This window comes from Spodoptera frugiperda, chromosome 25 (assembly GCF_023101765.2).
Source record: "Spodoptera frugiperda isolate SF20-4 chromosome 25, AGI-APGP_CSIRO_Sfru_2.0, whole genome shotgun sequence".
NCBI classification, from domain to species: Eukaryota; Metazoa; Arthropoda; class Insecta; order Lepidoptera; family Noctuidae; genus Spodoptera; species Spodoptera frugiperda.
Window position 1 is genome coordinate 16727741 of NC_064236.1, and position 18094 is coordinate 16745834.

At 34.8% G+C, this 18094-nt stretch overlaps 1 protein-coding gene across 6 annotated transcripts in view; it reads right to left on the reverse strand.

Moving 5' to 3' along the window:
• Positions 1-18094, reverse strand: part of LOC118263227 (protein nervous wreck) — a 182945-nt gene that overhangs the window by 58397 nt on the left and 106454 nt on the right. The window lies entirely within an intron of this gene.

Sequence of the window (18094 nt, forward strand, 5' to 3'; positions counted from 1 at the left end):
TAGGAAAACATCGTGGAGAAACCTGGGCTTATAAGTTTGAAATCGCCAACCCGCATTGTGCAAGCGTGGTGATTAATGCTCAAAACTTCTACGTGCGAGAAGAGGCCTGTGGTCAACATTGGACACTTATAGGCTGACGATGTGACGTGTGTGATGTACAATACCTATATACTGGCTAACATTATTCATGATTACTTAAATATATACTAAAGAAATAAACAAAAACATGATTATTTCCTAATGTCCATAATTACGTAGCTTTATCTAACAAGTATAAGTATATAAGTACAAGAGTCAAGTGTATTGTTTCTGCTGAAGCCGACTGCACTTCCTGACGTATTCAATATCCGTTCGTTACAAATATTTGTAGGACAACAACATATTGTTCCGGAGTAAGTTAATACAAATAAAGACGTTATTAGTAGGAGCTTATTTGGTATATTACTACATAACATACGTGATAGACATCGATTATATTTTTGGAAACCGTTTGTTTAACTCAGGAATAGTAATGGAACGCATATGAAAGTATTTTTGTAGTAATAATTATAGTTGTGGTTAATTGTAGTGTGTGTGTAACATAGGAACTATAAATATTGATTACTTTTACTGTAAAAAAAATATGACAAGGGCAGGGACCAAGAGTCGATGAAGAAGTAAAATGAATAGAATTACAAAAGACGCTGGTAACGCACTTGTAACTCTTCTGGTGATGAGGGTGTATATTTGCGACGCCGGTTGTTTTTTAGGTGATCCGTCTAGTAGTTTGCCGAACTACCGCATAAAAGCCTAAGATATTGGATTACTGACCCAATTTGGTTAGAGTTATTAAAATATTTATTACCAGCTAGGATTACGAACATAAAATTTCGTTTAAAATCTTGACGTTAAATACATAGAAAATGAGCACTAGAATAAAAATATTCAAATATTCATATAATTCCGGAACTATAAATCCCACGAGAAATTCGCTTGCAAAGCATCTCTTGCTATTTGCAATGAAATAAAATTTCAGTCGAGCTAATGTTTTATGCACTGACTGAACTGAAATTTTAGTCTAATTTGATTAAAGATTAGCTGATAAAAGTCAACTAATGATGAGATCTTATTATAGAATTCACCTCAGAAAGCACTGCTATGATATTCATGTTATTTACATATGTTTTTAGAGATATATACTCGTACCTCCAAAATCTTCAAAACTTTAATTACTTAAGTAGTCAAAGAATTTCATGCAGGTTTGCAAAGTATTTTTTTTAAGTATAGGATTGCCAGTAAGTGGGCGGAAAACCACGCGACGGATCAGCATTGTAAAAGTGATTAGTGTCTTCATTAGACACCTGCTACCCACACGAGCTACAAATGCGTTCATAGAGCAGCGTATTTTTATTTCATTCATAAAGTACTCTAAAAACTAACTTTTTGACGTAATATAAAAAAAGTATATACAAAAATAAAAAATAACAAATGCCTTTTAAAATATGCGTCGGACGTAATAGAGTCGAAACTATAAGCTGCTTACTTTTTACCGCGTAAAATCGTAACTTAAAGCATATCAACCTACTCGATTCTGACATTTTATTTATTGGAGTTTCAACTTTATATCAAATTCGATAAAGTTGAAAATGCAATAAAAAAATTCGAAGGATAGGTTGACCTGCTGGTGACCGTTCGAAAATATTCAATAATACAGATGGATGAAAAGGCACTTACTTTCGAAGTAAGCTCGCAGTATCAATGACGTGTTCAAATTGAAATATCAAATTTTATATTTATATCCTTGTGAAAATATTGCTTTACATGATGCAGGAAGGAAATTATTGAAAAGATTTTTAATTCAATATGTTTTTATATGTTTAAGTCTTCTTATTTCTGTTTCATACACTAATGGATTGGATGCCTGTGGCTTTTAATACCTGAACATGTTTTATTAAGTCGAAAGCTATATTAATTAATGCATAGTAAATTAATATGCTATTCCAATTAGGGTAACTTCAATTAATTTTCTTTATGTGAACAGTCATATCAGTCACAAAAAATAAAACACAAACTATATTCATCAAAGTCTTCGACAAGTTCGACATACCGACACATTACATTATAAAATTCTTTAAGTTTCTGAAACCAACCAGTGCTCGATAAGACGGAATTTTCTGTAATGCATTTATACAAGTATTTTAAGCCTCTTATAGATTTATTCGATCCTGGTCGGGCACTAGGAGTCATCTAATCCGACCGACACCCGACCGCGGCGCTGGAAAATCCAGAGACATTTTATTCTATTTTCCACTGAGGTGTACTCTCAGCGTCGACCTTTGTATAACTTTATTTTATAGGTTTAAACTTTATTATACTCTTGTTATTTTTATGAGAGAATGTTGCTGACGTTTACTACTATGTAATATGCAGGAATATTGCAATTGTCAGTCGAGTGTGTGGAAGATTGAAGGGAGAAAAGAAATTGATATGGTTTGTGGGTTTCCTGAAGAGGTGCTCCACGAAACTTTTATAGTTTTATTATTAGTTTCATGTAATATATGGGGCGAGTTGAAAATCGAAGATTATGTGGATTTTCGTGATATTATACGAAGGTTGGACCGGAGGTTTATTTGTGGTTATTTAAATAAGAAAGGCTGAAAGTTAGAACTTATCTATAAAGTAAACATCGAGTTGGAAAACTGTCACATAATTACGCAATAAGTTATCATCGTCGGGTGATATAACCAGGTTAAAGATGTGCTCTAATGCTATAACATTTTACCGTATTACTGTTGCGATGTTTACACTATTAATTATCCAACGATCTGACGCTCGCACAGGTAAGATATTAAATCCTGTAGAGTTTACTGCGATGCCAGGAATATAGTAATGTGATTTGGTGCAACGCTTGAATATAATTTCCAATAACAGCAAAATGATGTTGAAAATCCTAATAACAGTACCTACTTACATAAGGCATGTCGATATTAAACTTGGTTACCCACTTCTAAACAACGTACAAGCCACACAACTAGGGAATCTTGACTAGTTCAACTGAACTTTGCATAAAACAAACAAGCCAAGTGGCTCTCAACTCGAAAGTTCGTACGCTACATGTCATCGCGATATTACAAAACAGTGCTACGCGCTACGAGACTTGCTACGCCGCGTAGACTTGCTACAGAACTTGCTACGCCATTCAGAAATGTAGCGTAGTGTGAATGTGATATTCGAGATGCAAGGCGGTACCAATTAGTTCCGCCAATTTGTTCAACGGACTGTGACTGTATTGTTCACATATGAACTTATATCCAACTTAGTACGTATAGGAGAGTTTAACACCGAAATCTCAAATACTTAGGAATTTCTAAAGAAAAATCCGTCTCTTGTCTACTATGAACTAGTCTTTAACAATGAATGGCCGTGGGGCGCCAACTTTGCATAAAGAATAAACAATGGAACGATTACTATGATTCCAAGGAAACAAATGCCAAACTAAACGATGCAGTTTTGTTTCTAAGAAGTTTGCCATTATTCGTATTACTGATGGCCTTACATGTCATGTCTGTTGTCTATTTGTCTCGTGTAAGTGGTTTCTATTAAATATGAATCAGTGATACGACATACGAACCGTTCACAATTTACTTTTGTATAACAACATACCTAAAGAGTAACAAAATAAGGTACAATTTCTACTCAAAACTTGTTTAACATCATTAATAAATAAACAAGGTGTTTGCTCAAAATAAAAACATTTTGACTCGCATCTAATAAGCAGTGTAACGAGAAAGTTCACCATGATTTCTTTTTTCTAAAACTTAAAGCGTAGAACAAGTCAAAGTAAGGGAATCCCGGCCTTTATAGTAATGAACGAAAGCAGTACACCTCAAACTAGAGTTGGAAAATGCGGGAACTTGAAGCATTGCTTCCACTATGAACCGGGCTTGTGAAAAAAATCCAAGTGCAAATAGCTCTTGTACCATTTACCTCTGGATTTTACAAAATATTTTTTTTCTAAAAGCAGCATTTGAATCCAACAAACTGTTTTTGATGAAACTGTTTACTGAAGTAATGAGAAAAACTGATAAAGCAAAGTGCCTGTATTGCAGCGTTCTTTCATTTCTTTCATGAAAAATCTCAACGTATTTTTTAAACTTGTGCCCTAGATGCTTTTAAGTGGAATATGTGATCAGTACCATCTTCCCATTTAGAGGATTAAATCGTAAAACGCTTTGTTTTTTTGTAAGCTAACTCACTAAATGTCTCCTTATTAGTAGCTACTTATTTATAATTGTGTATCAAAATCCCAACTGCTAATTATCACTTCCAGGAAATCACTTAAGTATTAATTCAATTGAATAATTGAATTTCAATATCATTTTTGCTGCCAAACTTTAGTTAGAAGGTAGAGACGAGAGGTAAAATATTCCATTGGCGGCAACAACAATCTATTTACCAAAATATTATGTTAATATACACCATTACACAATACGTAGAAAAAATAATTGGTAACTTTCCAGGCCTCTATTAGTACCTTTTTTTCCTTAACGATTCAACTGAAAGTGTTGGCACGAAGATTTTTTCTAAGGCCTCAGCAGCCTTATTAGTGTTGTAACAATTGGGAACGAGCCTATAGTCGAAAACTCAGTACAACATAAAATTTCGTGCTTTCATAAGAATTTCGAAATCGAAAAACTTTGGGAAAGTCGTTCAAGGTTTTTTGCATAGCAGCCATACAACTGCTATTGTTTTTTCAGTCAAAGATTTTTCCAACATGCTTCTAGAAAATTTATTTCGAAATTCGTCCGTCCATTTTAATGGGGAAAGCATTTTACTTAACTGGCTAGCTGTTCGATTGTATAGGACTCGAGCTGTCGACGTTTCACTACGTCATCAGTTATTTATGCTCGTTAGACATTCTAAAGCCGACTGGAATCGCCATACATCACTGTTTACACGTTTACTATGCATGATGTGTTTCAGTTCTATTACTGCAATTACCTAATATTTATTTCTATGCATTGAAATATGTTGTATGTGCCTAATAGTCAATTAAAATAATATAAATATACACCATTTATCAAAGGATTCAGTTACATCCTGTACAAACAAGTGTAAAAAATATAAAATCACCCTTGCCAATTCCATGTGCAATTGGCATAAAAAAAAGAAATATGAATTCGACTAGTTAGCGGGGCGACGCGACGTGTGTATTTTCATTCGGTTTTGTTTGTATAAATAGCGCATCGACATCTGTCCATTTGAAATTGCAGTCAAAGTGAACTCAGCGGAGTGTTAATATTGGAATATGAATTCAACGCCTCCCGTAAGTCGCGTCGGTAAGGTAAAATATTATGCAGCAAAACTTTCAAAAGGTAACTCACTTTAATTAACTGTAAAAGCATTACCCAGCGATGTACTAGTGTACATATCAGACGAAACTAAATCTTAAGACTTTTATTAATTAATTAAATTCGCTATGAGACTTCAACTAGATGCATTTCAAAGCTCTTTTGGAAAACCATCTTCACTAATTAATTATATTTTATGAAAATTACACTGATTTCAAGTGAATAAGAATTTGCTTTCACATTAATTGAAAATGTGAATTTCAACTTTGAGCATTGTGAGCAGTGTAAATAGTTGCATCTTGACGTGTTCACAGGAATTCCTCATGAAATGCAATTAAGCACTCGGAAAGGAATCCCCCATTAACGTGAACCACGTTATACTTGAAGTGTTTGTAATATTAATTTAGGTGAAACCTGGTATGTTTGATATTGAATACACCATTTCGTTACCTCTTGAATACATCTTAGTGCTGCAGAGCTATGTTAAGGCTTTAATTAAATCTAGAATTCCAGCAAACTACCTGAACCTCAATTTACACTCCAACTCCGCCACCGAGCATTGGTTTATTATTTTGCTTTTTTAGAGCACCGTGTTATTAAAAGTTTACGAACACAATTTTGGATGTGCCTAAAAACGACTGTGGCGACACCTGAATTACATTGTGGAGCGGTGTCAAAACTTTCGTATCAGTTAACGAAACGTAGTTAAAAATTTTGTACCGGGTTTATCGGAACTCGTTAGGGACTGTCACCTGTTTGGAAAAATTGGATGTAGTTTGTGTTTTTACTTCTCTTGCAGTTTTTAATTACGTGCAGAGCCTCGCTGCAAGCGAAGTTGAACAGTTGAACATTCGATTTTGGTGATAAGTATTACGTTTGAACCGATGCATAAAATTACAAGGAAACATTGTGTATTAATTATAAGGAAGTCATTGGAGGCGCCAATGTTCAGCAGTGGCAGAGCAAGCAGACATCTTGTGGCTGATATGATGATGGTTTGTATTAATATTTGATGGATTTTGGCCAAAACAAGGTAAGTGACATTTGTTTGCAATATTAAGTTATACACATAATTTGATGGAGAAAAATTTGCTGATTCTTGTTTAAACAATTATAATTAATTAATTTTATTAAATTATCTAGGAGGACGTTTCTAACACAACCGACTCCCAGTGTTGCCAGAGCAAAAAAAAAAAACTATCGATTACCTTCTTTGGGCAGGAAGACATTGGTTTATCGTCTCTTTTGGCTGGAAAACATCGATGTTTTCCGATAGTATCGATACTATCGCTAACAAATAAAAATATAGCACGTAATATCTCCTATAGTCACTATTTTTCAATATTTCTAGCAACATATGACGTGGTATGTATTGCGGGAATTATCGTAAACACGCTTTCAGTGTCCTCGACGCGCGTCAGGTAATATAATAGAAGCGTCGGTGGCGCATATCGACAGCGTTTAATTGCCGTTAAATTACGCGACGAAAATCCTTGGCCATTACACGTTTTAAACTGTGGTTGATGTGCATGCAATATATTGGTGATTGTATGATTTCTTTTTGTAAGAGAATGCATAGTATCTGTTTTTAGAAAATTTGGTTTAATTCATTTACTTACTGATGTATTTGAAAGGTTAAAAGATTATTCTTTCATTTGCTATTAGGATGTTTTTAAATTAATAATTTATGTTTTATATGATACTATTTTCATCTAACACACAGGTATATTAGCAGTAGAAATAGTTACATTTACTGTTGCCTTAGGTACTTTATTAAAGACGCTGCATAATAAATTGGTGAGAGCAATGATTCAAAGATGTCATTTCAATGCAACATCCAAAGTCCAAAGGCGCACTTAAATGATTAAAATCTAGTCGTTACACTAGAAAATCTAGGATTTATTTCAAAGCATTTTCAACCTTCACATTTAGGAAATATCACTGAGAAATGAACGTCGAAATTTCATTATTTAACCTTGGTTAGCCAGGGTAACAGAATTCCTATTTATAGAAAGACCGGATTAAATACTTCGGGTCCCAAAGTAATTTGCTAGTAAATACGAATAGCTTTTATTTTCGATAATTACTTTTGTTATTTGGAACTATATATTTATTGTTATCCAGGACTATCCAGTTCTAAATAAATACAAGGTTTTTTATCTATTTTGTGCAACGCAACATCATGCCTTTTATCCCCGAAGGGGTAGGCAGAGGTTCTCATTACGACACGTAATCAATCTATGTCGTGTTTCTCTTATAATTTCCCAAATACCGATTCGATTCCAATACGGAGCTTGAATTCATTGTGTGATTCATAAATTGTTGTTGCGCGTCTAAGTGTCATGTCTGTAAACTTGTATGTTAACGCTGCCACGACACAGGAAAAATACGAGGTGTAGGGCAACGCTTTAAAAAAATTAAACAAATACGGTTACATTTTAATTCGTCACGAGTTTGACTTTGACAAATGTATTGCGTTATTCGCAAACAATGGTCAGTATTATAAAGTACAATAATTATAAATATGAATGACTGCCTCGTTGGCCGAGTGGTTATAAATGCGACTGTAAGGAGTCTCGGGTTCGATTACCAGGCCGGGCGAAGTATTACTGGGCTTTTTTCGGTTGTTCGAAAAAATCTCAGTAGTAGCACAGAGTCTGAAAATGTGCCCGGTATATGGCAATAGTCTCACCACCTATTACATGGGACTTACAACATAAATTGTGAAAAGTGGGTGTGTTACGTGCACGTGTGCATTACGTGTCATAATGTGCACCTCTGCTTACCCTTCGGGGATAAAAGGCGTGACGATATAATAAAAAATAATAATTAATAGATAGTTCAGTCGTTCGACAATCACTTTGACACAACAAGGCCTATATATAGTCTTTTAAGTATGTATATTATGTCGACTAAAATAGTAGATGATATTGTTTCCACGATTGAACTCCTTTACAATCTGAATAAATGATATCTGACATTACATATCGCTTAGACTTGAAAAGATATATGGTAATAGAGCTACGTCTTCAAGATATTACTTTTAAAACGAATATGGTATCTATGTGAGATTGAAAATGTTCGAAAGAATATTGCTTCAAATTGGTGGGAAGAAACCAGTAATCGAAGGATGTATGTTATATTTTACACCTTGTAAAAGTTGGTTTAAAGTTTCTATATATTTTTTCTCTATACGAATATATAGGTAAAACATACCGTTTCACTGATACACAGATTGACGGACATACAATCTTATTTCAACGTTTTTTATCTGTCCCTAATAGGCAACTTCTGTAAGCCAGGATTTTCAGTAGATAGACTTCAAAAGTGTCTGTATAATGTAAATAAAAGCTTTACATTTGACCACATTTTCATCATCATCATCAGCCGAGAGACGTCCACTGCTGAACAAAAGCCACGGCCCACATACGATGGAAAATTAAACTAAAACGTAAAACGTAAACGTAAACGTTCAGGTCCCTCGTCATTATCGGTTGACTTGAATTTAAACCCAAACGCGGCTAAAACAAGCACGATGCAGTAACTGTGAAATTGCATGCACGTGTTACGTACTGTTATGTCCACATACTGAAATAAACTAGCCACTATTTACTACTATGTAGGTAGTAGCAGCCTTTCGGTATTACGTGATCCGTGAAATTATAACCTTTACTATCATGTTGTAGTTAATTTTAAATTAAATACCTACACATAAAAGGTTTAAAATATGATCACTTTTTTATGATATAAGCCGGTAAAGGACCGGACGGGTCACCTGAAGGTAAGCAATCGCCGCCGCCCATGGACACCCGAAACACAAGAAGCGTTAAAAATGCGTTGCGTTGAAATTTAAGGGTTGTTGGGGAATCGGGGATTGGGACGATTGGGTAGGGGGTAATTAGGCCTTCGGCCATCTTATTAAATTTAGGCAGGCGTTTGACCACTATCTTGATGCGATCCGCGATGTAGCATACTACTATAACTTAATGATTAAAAAGTCTTAAAGCAACAGTGAATACAACAAACATTATGTTTACACATTAAACTAGCATTTGTGGAGGACGAGGTCGTACGCATACAGAATGTAAACATTTCCTCGTTCGTTTTCCTCTCTTAGAATCCTTTCTCATTGCTTTCCAATACTCCCTAAGGAACTTATATACCAAAATTCGGCTTTTTGCGACTAGTAAGTAGCAATATATATAGAGTTTTACGTACAATATTAATGACATACTAAAGTACTTGTATTTTGATGAAACTACGAAAAACTGTAGATACAAAATTCACGCCCAATTATTTCTGGACGAACTTCGAATCAGTATTGATTATTAATAAAGTGCATTGCAGACAGTTATAGAGCTGATGTTTCCCTGCAGGTTTCGATCAATATTTTGAATGTAGTTTTATCAAATAAATGGAGAAAAATGTTTGAAAATTACTTTTTAATAGAGTGCACGCCGCGCTGGGTAAAAACGCCCGAGGCATACTGTTCAATAGATTGGTGTTGCTGCGAATTTATTGACTACGATTTGACGGAATAAAAACGAATAGAAACATTAAAGCAATAGGTATAGTTAGTTAAGAAATTATTAATTCACTAAAACAATGTATGTTCATTGATATTTAATTATTTTCACTGCTAAATATTGATGTGTGTGTAATAAGTTTCTCAATATTGACACGGAAGTACACATACAATTAATTATTGTTTCATATTTAAATACTGTCTTTTAGTAAAACATTTATTTTGTTCGGCTACATTATTCCAAACGTGATTCCAAACTAAAATTGGCATGGAGGTTGCAACGTAAAAGGTTCCGTGAGAAATATTGTAAGATGACGTTATCAGAACTATAAAGGAGATTGTCCAAATCTGGCTATTTTTGAACAGGCTGCTCAACAGAAATGTAATTTACCAATAATTTTATTTATATTTTAGTAAATGTCTGATGCTAATAACTTTGTGTAAATTAGCACTATAAAAAAATCGATTTTTATTGGTATTTGTTATGATAAGACCAAGTATTTGTAGTAGTTGGCTTTGAATTTGACTTTAGTGCTGCCAATCTGCTGTCAATCTGTTGTGTTTTTCGTCAAAATGACAGATATTATTCGCTTTGTTCTTTTGCATTGTGAGTGTTGCAACTGCAGTTTATTGCGTGGGAAAATACAAAGTAGACACATTAGTAGGAAAACATATTTTGTATATATATTATATGAAAATAACACTAAAGGCAGGACAGCCATAAAACATTATTACTGCAACTGCATGGTGGGTCACAGAACAGTAGGTTGATGTGCACATATAATAACTATTATTTGGTTTTTGAGCTGGGCAAGGTACCAGAAAATTATTAATCCACCTGCCGAGTTCCTTGACTTGATATTTTAATTACATATGAATCGGATTGATAATGCATTTTAATAGAAAAACATGTTTTATTTCATGCATAACCAGTTTCAATAAAATGTAAAAAAACATCTAAATATAAATCTTGATACAAAACTAAGTTTGTATCTTCATTCTTACTGATATGAACTAATAAATCAAACATATATTATTAGCTGAAGTGCTTGTTCAAAAATAGCCAAAGTCCCATACAAGTTGGTCAATCCCCTTTACCTAAAAAAATATCAATTTATTGGTTCTTACGATAGAGTGTACAAAATTTAAAATGAATTTGATATCTATGTGCAAACTATATTTTGAAATTAAAATAATAGTTTTTCAGTTTTGAAGTTAATGGAGAAAACTACCAATCATATATTGTTTCCGTTCCATTTAAAATCATTTGTAGATGATCATATTACGCAAATCCATTAACCGCGTAGTTATATGGCGAATGAAAATGATTTTTACATGTTTTTTGTTGTATGGTTAAGAACAAAAGTAACAATGTAGGTACCTACATGTATAGATACGGACAGTCATTCAGATACCCAAAATCGACCACTTAGACGACCATCCTACTAAAACTACATTGATACCCTTTTAAAGCCTCTGTTGTTTAATTTTGAATTCAAAAGTTAGAATTAAAAAGGTAAGTTGTTGTCTGGCACACTATTAAGTAGGTACTTTGATAAAATTTCTGATAATATGAAACGGATTAAAGAGTTACCGTGGACTCATTTTTGAAGTAGTTTTAATCGCTTCAGTGAAAGCCTCACTCTATATTTTACTGAGAAACAAATCTGCTTTTTGTCTAGACTTAAATAGAAATTTCGATATTGATTTGTATCCAAAGTATTTTATTGTTATTGAATGTAAAAGATTTCTCGATAAAACCATAGAATTAACAGCTTGACGATTTCAAACTTATAATTAAAAAATGATAAGGCCAGGTTGCCTCACGATGTTTTCCTTCACCGTTGGTCAGTGGTGTCTAAATAAATCTTAGAAATTACTTAGTCACTCGGAAAAAGTGACATTGATATTGATTCATACCTATTTGTTTGTATTTTTAGTTTAAAGAAACGAATGTAAAAAGTATTAAATTATTAAAAGATCTAACGGGCCTACCGTTAGAAGTGAAGCTCTTTAAATTAATAGAAAAAGGTTGACAAAAAACTAAATAAAAGGCGGTCGTACAATAAAATCGATATTTCTCGTCACAATAGAAGTATTGGTAAGAAAGAAGCAAAAATAATCAGACCCCAAAACCAAGGACAAACCTTTTTTGTTAAAACCTGTGTTTGAAGATTTTTTCTTTACAAAATTGAAACTATGTAATGTGTGTACTTTTGTATTGTGATACTGGATTTGAAACAAGATCCGTTCAATCCAAGAAAATTGTACATAATTATTTCATTTTCTTTTATTAAACACATTGAACGCCGTGGTGGTCACCGGTGACCGACGTTAGCGGAGAATTTGCCTTCAACAGTTTTTTATTGGCAGTCAAAGACTTAATAGGTGTATATAATGTTTTTCCTTTTCTTATTTTGTATGATTTTTTAAATATCACTTGATAATATTTTAATACAAGCCCACATTGTTTCAAGGATTTCAGTACGCATCAGTAAAAAACATCTACGGCGAAAACGTAGCCATTTTCCCAACGCATCTCATTTTTTAATACATATTACTTTATTAAATTAATGTGAGAGTAAAGTACAAGATACAACTACCATATATCCTGAGCCATGAGGCAGTCTTAATCAATTTACATGGCATACATATATAACATCGTTTAATGTAATAATATTATAGTAAACATCCTAGTAGCATACATAAAATGTAATTAAACTGAGTTACATACTACTCGTAAACATATAAAAAGTATGAGAACCGCTTAAAGAGTTTAGTTATAAATGAAATTATTATACCTAAGGAAATATAAGCGTTAATATGTGTTAGTAGGTGTTTTCCATAATCAGGAAAAATATTTACATAAGAATTTATTCAGGGTTTTAAATTAACATGACTTTTCATGTTATTCTTTGACGTGGTTACTGGACTAGTTTCAAGTCACGCCTAGGGTCGGTGATCATGAACAGCATGCTTTATCTTTTTGGCTACCAATGGGGTCCGTACGCTATGCAGTTAAACCTATGTGGTCATTCGAATTAAACTTCAGTTTATCCGTGACCATGGTGCTTGCAACAGTGCCGAAATATTGGAAACTCATAAATGTTGAAAAACATGGTAAATATCCCGTTTTAAGTTTCAATTCTAGTTTTAGTGACCATGTCAGTTTAAAAACTTATATCTATGTGATCATACCTGGACACAGATCGTAATATTACATTTTCGGTTTCAAAACTTAAGTTAACGTAAGTTTCGAACGTATGAAGTCTACAATTGCTCCCGCTGTTAGTAAAATAGCAAAAAAATTAATTTTATGCATCTGTACCCTTATTACGAGTTTGTTAGATAGGTTGAGCGAAAACGAAACGAGAGCGCGTTCGAAGCATTGATTAGTCGGCGCGAGTGAACCAGCCAATTAGCGTGTCGATCGCGCTAAAACGTGAAACAAATTCATACGAGTTTGTTTTTTAAGGCCTCTATACAGTAAAAAAAATACTATCCTCTCCATTCAATACAACTATGTTACAAAACTCATTAAAATAAAAGGTTGTTTGTGGAAATAGCCACATAATTGAATTACAGAACTTTACAAGAAAATGTTCAGGTTGTCTGTTTTATAATAGTTTGCAGCTAATTAAAATTAAAAAGCGTTTAAAAAGTAAATTTGTTACGCGAAAATGGATGTTTCTTTCTATGTAAAATGCTCTCTTTTGCTGACGTTCTGTTTTACTGAATCTGATTAACGCAGCCAACTCACTTGGACTATGATGCAATATTTGTCTGTTCGTGTGTTTATAATAGGATTATTAAACTGTTGTTGTTTTTTTGGTTGTTAGATTCCTGTTAATATTGCTATTATTTTAAAAGGTGATATGTGTTTTGTCTTTCTTTTACTGCAGATAGTTAAGAAGGTAGAGAGGTAGTTTTTATTTCAAACTCAAACTCAAATTATTTATTGCTTGTAATGAACATAATATATTTATGTTGGTATGCATGCATGTGTGTGAAGAAGAATCTAGGCTTATTTTTAAATACGTATTAATTTAAATTTATGTCTTTAAACAATGCGAACGGAGCGGCCGATAGGAAACTAGACTAATATAGAACTTACAAATAAACCAATTTTCTATGAAAATAAACTTCACGAAAATCGAAGTAGGATTACTAATAATTTCTCTTGAGTAATAAGAAACTTGAGTATCAGATTTCATTTCATAAGTACTACTTATTGAAAATTTTCTTAGAATTACTTAAAATAGTTTCTCTTCTTTGCTTAGATAAAAGCTTTATGTAGCAATGAGGTTTCATCACATGCACCTGGCAGGCTAGATGTTGACACACACTGGCAGGCTGCGTTGTGATACGAGAGAAGAATTGAACGTTTTGAATTTGACTAGGTTGTCAACGATGAGAAAATTTTACATTATTTGTCATTACATTTTATGGTCAGAAGAATTTTAGCTTTCGTGTAAGACACAACACATGCTAAATTGGCGCCCCACGTTGGGCGCCAATTTAGCATGTGTTGTGTCTTACACGAAAGCTAAAATTCTTCTGACAATAAAATGTAATGACAAATAATGTAAAATTTTCTCATCGTTGACAACCTAGTCAAATTCAAAACGTTCAATTCTTCTCCCGTGTCACAACGCAGCCTGCCAGTGTGTGTCAACATCTAGCCTGCCAGGTGCATGTGATGAAACCTCATTGCTACATTTATTATATATTGATTATTTTTAATACTAGCTTTTGCCCGCGACTTCGTTCGCGTGGAATAGTGACTTCCGGCAAATTTTTGGTTTTAACCACATAGTTCCCGATCTCGCGGGATCTCTTCAAAAATGAGATGTGGAAGATATTCCAGGGAACTCTTCAAAAATCAACATAATGAGCTCTGCGTTTGAATTTAATAGATGTATACTCACTTAGGGCATTGAAAAAATAGTTTAAAAACGGACTTAAACTAACTTAAAACTAAAGAAAGCTACGAATTACGAATTTATAACAATTAAAAAAGAAACTATATTACAACCTATCCTCTATGCTATAATAACCAAGCTTAAACTAAATAATTTAAAAGAAACGACTTAAATCTAATCTAATTTAAAAAAAATTAGACTTACAATTTTATTAAAAAAACTAACTACAGTAACTACTAATAATCGATATCAAACTAAACCTACGTTAAATAGTTTAACCAAAAAACCAGGAAAACCCAACAAATAAACTTATTAATTGACAAATACAACGAAACCAATTTAGAATATACGAAACAGCAGGACCACTACAGACAAATAATCATACGACTGATAATACACTTTTTCTACGATAGTACCGAAGCGCTCGGCCGATACCCAACCAAATGAATGTAACGAAACCATAGCGCGATCTATTTCGATCCCAACGCCATCTATCGAGGATAAAGACAACTTGGATTATTTATTTATACTCCGTTCGGGCATTTTCTTTGTACTAAAAGTTTAATTATATTGATATTATTTTTTTCATACCTTTTTACTATTTATTTACTTTTTTCGATGAATTAAAACAATAACATGAACCGAAGTCGTGTAACGATCGACATAGAATTATCTATACTCCGTTAGAGCATTTTCTTTGTACTAAATGTTTTATTATATTGATATTATTTTTTTCATACCTTTTTACTATTTATTTACTTTTTTTCGATAAATTAAAACAATAACATGAACCGAAGTCGTGTAACGATCGACATAGAATTATTTATAAATAATTTATTTCTTATTTTTATTTTTTGATTTTTGAAATAAAAATATATCTATGTCCTTTCTAAGGTTCTAAACTATATCTGTACCAAATTTCAACCAAATCCGTCAAATAGTTGCGGAGATTAATGGTATAAGCATAGAATGTTCGACGTGATTCTTTAATTTGACATAACTTTTTTATTTATGAACCGATTGACATGAAACAAACACTAAATGTAAATTTAAGCATCCCACAATATATTCGTGAAAACCGCATCCAACTCGGATCAGCCGTTTCTGAGATTAGCGCGCACAGACGAACAGACAAACAGACAAACAGACAAACAGACAAACAGACAAACAGCAAAAAAAAAGTTAATTACATTTTTGGGTTCGACATCGACATAACAATAACCCCTGCTATTTTTTTTATTTTTATTTTCACAGACAGCACTTTTCTACGATTTTATTATATGTATAGATAATACATTTTGTCTATTTTGTAGTTTTACCTATTATTGTTTTAAATATGGGACAGAGGACAAACGAGCCGAGATAGTCTTTTTAAATAGGAGTCCGTTCTATTCTTGAAGATTTGAAGGTCGCACGGGTTTGTCAATACTCTAGAGGCTAGTTTATTATAGTCTTGGTATTTAATAAGGGACACTAGAGAAACTGCTTCTTATAGTTTGCTATTTATAATATCTTCACAACATGAGCTGAGGTTTGAGAAGGACCTATTTAGCATTTTTTGATAAACTTTGTTCGCCACAGCAAGGGTTGTGCATAAATTAATATCACACACCTCCAAACCCTTGACTCCAATCAAGCCAAGCTGAAATCTGAACATGCATAAGGCAATCTAAAATCACCCACTTAGAAACCACGTGACTTCGTTCCCACTCAAAATGCAGCCTTAATTGGATGTGGTAGAGTGAATATTACTCTGTAGCTGCGAACGCTGGGCGAGCGTTATTTAATATTATGATGGAGGAGCGGAATAATTACGGATAGTTGACGGTAAACGCTGCCGTCAGTATTTTATAAGAGAACGTTGCTTGTTTTACTTTGAGCTTAGCAGCTTTCCTTAGGTATTGTTTCTTATTTTTCATACTAAACATTAATTTTCCCAACCACTAAGACTTTGAAGTGCGCATTTCGTTGTTCTCAAGCTAAGCGACAATTTTTCTTACCATTATAAAAGCATTTGCTGCCAGCGTTTCGTCGGTTTTTCTAGGGATAAAAAATATTCTGTGTGTAATTTCAGACCATAATCACCCCAAAACCTTTAACCGTTTTGACGTGATTAAGTAACAAAAATACTCACAAGCTTTCGCATTTATAACATTAGTAAGATTAACTAGTTTCTAGTGATCTTTAAATGCTAGAGTATACATTTCCATTTTTGTTTGCAAATCCATTAGTATGACGTTTTATCTTGCAGCAATGTAAACTGGACTTGCATTGAGTATCGTCTGCGGTTAGATAGCACGGAGCGATAATGGTATAGAGCTTCACGGATCAAACTGTAATAGCTGTTTTATCCTATAGCTACACAATCTAGGGTCCAAACCATTACTATTGCAAACGGGAATTAATGTGCTTTTTTTTTTTTTTTTTTTTAGGGTGGAAAATCATCCAATGACTTCTCCCGCCTTGGGCGAGGCGAGAGGGAGTGTCAGACTCTTACTGACTAAAAACCACCCCGTTCCTATTCCTGCCCGTCGAGCCGGAGCCCCGGTAAACCCGCTAGGTAGTCCGCAGCTCCGGATTAGGCATCAGCCCTACTGGGCCCCATCTGTGGTGGTCTGATGGCTCTTTGAGGCGCGCGCAGAACGCGACGCGCCGCACGCACGGGTCTGGTTCTGGTCGGGCGGCGAGCTACCCTTGCTCACCGTCCGCAGACCCGCACTTACGGTGGCCGGAGATCGTCGCGCGATCCCCGACGCCCGGAGTGTCTCTCGCGACGGCTGGGGCGTGAGGAAGTTCGTTCCCTCACGCGCCCCGCCTCCTCCTTAGCTAGCATGACTGCTTCGCAGAAGGAGGAGACGGCATCCCAGTCCCCCTCGCTCCGCACCATGGCTTGTATCAGTGCCGGACGCGAGAGGGCGCCGTCGCCGACCACATCCCTGAGGACACGGCGGTGCTCAGCCCACGCAGGGCAGACCGCAAGCGTATGTTCCACCGTGTCCTCCGGGCGGTCTTCGCAGTGATGACACCCGGGCGTTTCCTCCCGCCCAATCAGAAACAGGAACCTACCGAAGCTTCCATGTCCGGTAAGCACCTGCGTCAGGCGGTAGGTGAGGACGCCGTGGCGCCTCTCTAGCCACTCCTCAAAGAGGGGACTTACCGCTGCAATGACAGCGAGCCCAGCCCTTGGTTGCGACAGTCGCTGCTGCCATTCCGCCATGAGATCGCGCCGGAGCTCATCCCGCCACGCATTAATCTGGCGCGGCAGTGGAGTTTCGCCCCGGCGACGCGCGTCGGCGCGCAAACTAAAGACGCGCGCG